This window comes from Galeopterus variegatus, unplaced genomic scaffold (assembly GCF_000696425.1).
Source record: "Galeopterus variegatus unplaced genomic scaffold, G_variegatus-3.0.2 Scaffold487, whole genome shotgun sequence".
Lineage (NCBI taxonomy): Eukaryota > Metazoa > Chordata > Mammalia > Dermoptera > Cynocephalidae > Galeopterus > Galeopterus variegatus.
Window position 1 is genome coordinate 365,546 of NW_007726598.1, and position 6,659 is coordinate 372,204.

Sequence of the window (6,659 nt, forward strand, 5' to 3'; positions counted from 1 at the left end):
AAAAAAAAAAAAAAAAAAAAAAAAGGAGTAAGGCAGAGTGAAGGGCAAAATTCCTAAAATGTACATGGATCTCTCATTTAACATATCTCAGATTGATAACGCCATGTTCCTGTAGCAAACTCCTTTAAAAACCGTTCTTTCCTGACCAATACTGTATGTCATGCTTAGAGTCTTGAAAAGGGCTGTGGAGCGTTTACACAGTGGTGCTTGAATTAATTCTCTGTGATGTTCCTCGTCTAGCTTGTTCCTCTCTGCTGTTGTCAGAATCAAATTCTGCACTTAATCTCCCCTTGTTTTCAGACGACAAAATCTCTCTGTTAGGTTTTAGAAAGCTGGGATTACAAAATGTTCTTATGGTTTTAAGTCCTTGTGGAGATTGGGAACTCAGGAAAGGATTGGATGAGAATGGGGTGAGGGGACAGTCAGTGGACTAAATAGAGGATTCCTTTCCAAAAATCTGCCTTTGGACCTAAATGTTCATCACTTAAGAGGATTCCAAGATTTTTAAAATAAAATGAAAAGGAGTGTGGGTTAAAAGAATATATGAATGGGTCAAAACTGAACTGTACATTTGAGACTGTACATGTCACTGTGTATAAATTATAACTCAATAAAAAGAAAAATCAAGCAAGGAGGACAGATAGAGCAAAAATAATTAATACTGACAAGTAGAATGGTCTGCTGGACTGTCTTAGGGACATGAATTATGATTTTCAAAATAGGAGTGGCTGAACTCACTTGGTTACAAGGGCAAAGAAGTGAAGCAGCATAGATGAGGGAAATTCTATTCCCTACAGATGACAGATTGGTCAGAAGTTATGACCATCTTTTAAAAACAGAACATCTAATCTCCAATTATTAGAACATATTATCACTATCATTTCTCATTCCTTCCTTTCCTTCCCTAATCTAAAATAGTTCTCAACCTCTCTGAGATCTTGACTGGATACAAGAAGTAATCACTCCTTATGCTTTACTCCTTAATACTGATGCCACGCACTCCACTACTTTAGCAATGTAGATACGTTCAGTAAGTATACAACACACCAGAAGTCATCCACTGCATCTATGCAGTTTCCATGAGATGAAATGCAACCCATGTTCAGATGACCTAACGACACTCCAGCCACAGCAGCCTCCTTTATTATCTATCTCCCGCACTGGACTGTATGTTCCATGAAAGTAGAGACAAGGTCTGTTTTATTCACTACTGGATGTCCAGCACTTAGCACAGTGACTGACACATAATAGCACAGTAGGTTCTCACCTAATATTTAGTGAATGAATAACAAAAGCAGCAAAATGTTACTGTTTTTATAAAAATTAGTCCCCTATGCTTGGACTCAGTGGCGGAAGGGGTGGAATTAAAAGAAGATTCTACAGGTTTTTTGTTTTTTTTTTTCAGTTGGCTGATACAGGGATTGAACCCTGGACCTTGGTATTAACAGCACCATACTCTAACCACCTGAACTAACTGGCCAGCCTCAGACAGGTCATTTCTGTTATATGTATATACAACCTGGATCCTGTGTGACCAGCAAGCATAAACGTACATGTGACCTTTAAGGATCGGGCATGTTTTTGCCACAGGCAGAAGGGTTCTGTGTCTTAATTGCCTGGAGGTTCCGTCCAAAATCAGAGTCAGCCAACAGTGCAGTCTGTGAGCAGGGCGGTTACATCTGTGGCACTTGGAGCTGTGCCTGGCCCTGCACCAAGGAGACCTACTGGTAATGCAAAGTTGGAAACAAAGTGGGTTCAGCAAAGGAAACATGCCGCTGCATGAAAGGTAGCTACTCATGAAATTACCTGAGATAAGACCCTCTTAACAGACTTAATTATGAGCAGAGGGGTGGGAGCTCAAAGATAAAACTATTTACCAAAGAGTGCAAGGTCAAGGGTTCAAATCCCTGTACAGGCCAGAAGCCAAAGGGAAAAAAAAAAGGAAGTATTTCAATATTTTAACAACTGGAAGGTAATACTGGAGCATGTCAGCTGATTTCCAGTCCTAGGTATTGATAGAACTATACCCACCACAGGAAGTTCAAGAGTTTCTGCTTCCTCTGGATTTTTAGGTGGGATATATAGGCAATGCCTTTGCAAGGACATTCTAAACATCGTGGTTCTGTATGACAGGGCCTTGCTGGGACAAGGCTCCTCACCTTACAGAGTTCTGAGATAATTTTCCCTTAGCAAGGGTGACATCACTGACCTAATGGTAGATTCCAGGTAACTGCCCTGAGGAACAATCATTTCTGCAGGTATGTGACTCGCTGTTAGAGAGAGAAATTCAGAAACCTTATCAAGCAGATCTCTAACTCTCCCGGCTCTGACACAGCCAGCTCTGTTCCTGTATGTAACCCAGCAACAAGGATGTGCATAGGGACCAGGCTGAATGAGAAAGTCAAAGCTCTGGAGCTGAAATCTCTAAAGACACTCAAGCTTTTAATGGAGGAGGGATTTTAGAGAAAACCCAGCAAATTCTCTGCCCTTTCAACTTCACTTTCTGTTCTCTCTTTTTCTTTTTAAAAAAAAAGATGACGGGTAAGGGGATCACAACCCTTGGCTTGGTGTTGTCAACACCACGCTCAGCCAGTGAGCAAACTGGCCATCCCTATATAGGTTTCTTTTCTTTTTTTTTTTTTTTTTGTCCTTTTTGAGACCGGCCGCACCGCACTCAGCCAGTGAGCGCTGTGAGCGCACCGGTCATCCCTATATAGGATCCGAACCCGTGGCCTTGGTGTTATCAGCACCGCACTCTACCGAGTGAGCCACGGGCTGGCCTCTGTTCTCTTTTTATATGCTTTCGGTATCTTCAATTAATCTTGGGATGAGAGCCGAAGGCAAGAAGCCAGTGGTGCCTGAGGAATGCTAAAGAGCAAACCGATCCAGGGAAACAAATGCCAGCGAGGGACCCCACAGCAAAGACACCGTGAGCAACTCTCCTGTTACCATGAGGCTTGCGAGGCGTGTGCACGGGTCTCTGCATTGGCACCATCTGCCAATTCCTCAGGAGGACAGAACAAACCAGCGAGGCATGAAGATTAGATTATGTAACACTCGAGGATTGCTGTTTTCAAAGAGGAAACAAATGGAACAAATTGATTTGCTTGTCAAAGTCATGTCACTGAAGGAGACCTGTTCCCTCCCCTTCCAAGAGGACCTCATTAAAGAGAGTAATGATTTCATGTATTCAGAAAATGTGAGACCACAATCACTCCATTCATGAGAGCAAGTGCAATTCCCAGAGTTGCCATGACAAATCCTGTTCTGGTCCCCTTGCCTGGAAAATGACTACTCAGCTACTACCGAAAGGGTACCAACATGACAAAGAACATACATAATTGCCAGACACAGATTCAGAACCTGTGTGCTTTCTTTTTTTTTCCTTGGTGGCTGGCCTGGGGATCCAAACCTGTGACCTTGGAGTTACAAAGCTGCACTCTAGCCAGCTGAGCTAACCAGCCAGCCCTCTCAGGTCTGTGTGCTTTGCCTGAACTCTCTTACTTCTGGGGAAGTGGCATCTAATTTTGAAAACTGTAGGGTCATATTTACTATTCAGACTTAAACAAGTGCTTTGATGGAGTAGGGATGAGTTCTTAAGAATATATGCATCAGGAAGGAGAATGCATTGCATTTCTGGAATTCCTTTACCATTGCTGGACTTCTCTCAAATGCACAGCACAATACTTTTTATAGTATATGCAGTGGATATGAAGAAGGAACGAATCAGAACCTCAAACCTGCTGCCGTAGTTTCATTCCTAAAGGTTTCACTGCCTCATTAAGATACCAAGATTTAAATATCAAATCTTTATTTAACATGCAAATGAAGAAGGATACTATACCAGATAATGTCCATTTGCCTTTTCAGATCCACTTTCACCCTTCTCAGTGCTGCTCTTTGCCCTGGGGTGTTGACCTATATGGACAACATCAGCTCGCTCCTTTGCCCTCTAGCTTCCAGTTGGGTACAGACAAGGAGAGGCAGCAGAAGGAGACTGGAAGGCAGGAGGGGCATGAGGTTGAAATATTTATTTCCCCAGTTCCCTCCCTGCCAGATTGCCTTAAGTTGATTGTGTCTTTTGATAAAAGGTCAGCCCTCCTTCTCAAGGCAGCCCTCTCCACACAACTCTCTTTGTGCGTTCTATAATTTTTCCCTCCCCTTGACCTTCAGATCTAGGAGTGCATAAAGGCCCCAGCTATTACTAGCCCCCTAGGCACTGCACAAGCCCTTATGGTTTCTCCACACCCCGCTCAAACCTTGTAAATAGTCCCTTTGTTAAATTCTCCTCTAATTATCTAATTTGAGTGTGCCATCTGTTTCTTATACAGACTCTGCCTGATATACCGACCACACATCTTTTCTAGGCCCTACACCATGTTAAGAAAAAGGTAGCAAAATTAATAATACGATATACTACTACTTTATGTAGTTATTCTCAATGTTCATTTTTTCCCAAGGCTATAATAACAATTTAAAGATAAAACCTAGTTCCTCTGTACAATTGTGCAGTAGAGTTTGTATGAGCTAAATATAATTCAGAGAACAAGATTTTTCATGCCATCGAAATTCATGTTAACAACTATAAAGAGAGAACTCCAGAACTGATGCCCCCTGACTTGAGATTTAGCAGAAAACATATTCCAGTATTTAAATCAATCCAACAAATATTTGAGTCTACCATGTGGCCAGCAAGGTAGTGAGGAACAACATAGGCATGGGCCCTGACTTTGTGAACCTTGGTCTTCCTTTATACAATAAATGTGCTCCTAAAAAGGTGAATGCAAATCACATTTCAATAAATCAAATAATATGTTGTATGATCATGGGGAGCTTACTATTTGAGTAATAAGTATGTAAAACAATCACCTTTTGATCTTTTGAACCAATGAGATTTTTCATCCATCCGGTGTGGTCCAAATGAAATTTATCTTTAGTCTGTAGGGAAGATCGATCTCCTTCAATGATTCTGGAATAGCCGAAATCGTGGAACGGAATTTAGAGGAAAGATAAGGGAATTGCCATTTATAGACCAAATATAGAATGCTAAGTGATTTGCATCTGTTAGCACATTTAACCCTGAAAATAAACACATATTCCATCATTCTCTTATTTTCTACTTCCAAAAATAAAAAACAACAACCAAAAAAAATAGTATGGCAGGTGTGGAACTCAAAATCCTTTTTTTGAATGAGAAAGCAAAGCGAAAATATTATTCAGTGCAGGATTATAAAGATTAAACTATTCCCACTTCAGTGGCTTCCCACTGCTTTTAGGATTAAGTCCAAAATCCTTCAAACGGCCACATACCCGCGACCATCCAGGCTTCTCCCTACTGGAAGGCCTTTGCCTCGCTGTTCCTGGTCTTTCTGCAACCTCTTCCTCTCCACTCTTCTCCAGACTAACTCAGGCTCATCTCTCCAGTTTCCACTCAGTTTACACTTCCCAGGAAATGTCTGTCTCCCAGCTGGGCCCATGTCACTGTATCCTTAGGGTCAAACACTACTGAAGGGCTGAAATCTCATTTGTTGCCTGACTGACTGAGGGAACCAGGAAGGGCTGCTCTGCCTGAAGGTGGCCATTTCCACCATTTCCCTGGTTGGGTTTCCTTTGGTCCCAGAGGCCCAGCAAAGCCTCCCTCAAACATGGAAGGGTCAAAAGAACCTCTCCCCCTTAAATGCACACCCACGCATTCTAGGACCCAGAGTGCCAGCTCAAATAGGAAGATAACGGTTCCAAGGCTCCCAACCAGGGCGGAACATTCCCCAGGCCTCCCACCTGTGGACTTGACAAGTTAGTTGCAGCAGCTGCGCATGCGCAGAACGATTATTCAGCGGGATCACCCCACCTCCACCTGGATGTTGTGGCTGCGCATTTCAACCTGGCTGGCCTGAAGGCGGGAGGAGGTGCAATACTGGAAGAGGGGTTTGGGGGATCACCTCAGAGATCAGGGTGGGATTGCTACCATCCAGTGGCAGGCATTGAACCTCATTATTCTCACCGAATACTACAAAAAGTTTTGGGGGCCGGCCCGTGGCTCACTCAGGAGAGTGTAGTGCTGATAACACCAAGGCCATGGGTTCAGATCCTATATAGGGATGGCCAGTTAGCTCACTGGCTGAGTGTGGTGCTGACAACACCAAGCCAAGGGTTAAGATCCCCTTACCGGTCATCTTTAAAAAAAAAAGTTTTGTGTAGTAGAGATTAGAGTGTCCATTTTACAGATAGGGAAACTGAGGCCACTGTGGTCTTTAGAGCTTGTCCAAAGGCACAGGTAAAGACAGTACTGGTTTTTGAACCCGAGTTTCTGTGGCTCCCAGATGCCCAAGCTCTCTGAGGCCCTCCTTCATTCCTCAAAAGTAAAATTTGTTTCCCAAAGGGAAGTTGCCACCAGGAGGGAGTTCTCTCTCTCTCCTTCCGTAGTAACCTGGAGCCGGCTGCCTGCCTGTGTTCATGTGCCAGCTTTGTGACTTTGGGCAAGTCATATTACCACTGAGACTCAGTTTCATCATCTATAAAATGAATACAATATTGCCTGCCTCCCATCTCTTAATGAAAACTAACTCTTCCAATAAAAATGTAGTGCTGCCGGGCCGGCCCGGTGGCGCACTGCTATAGTGCGCCGCTTGGGAAGCGTGGCGGCCCTCCCGCCGAGGGTT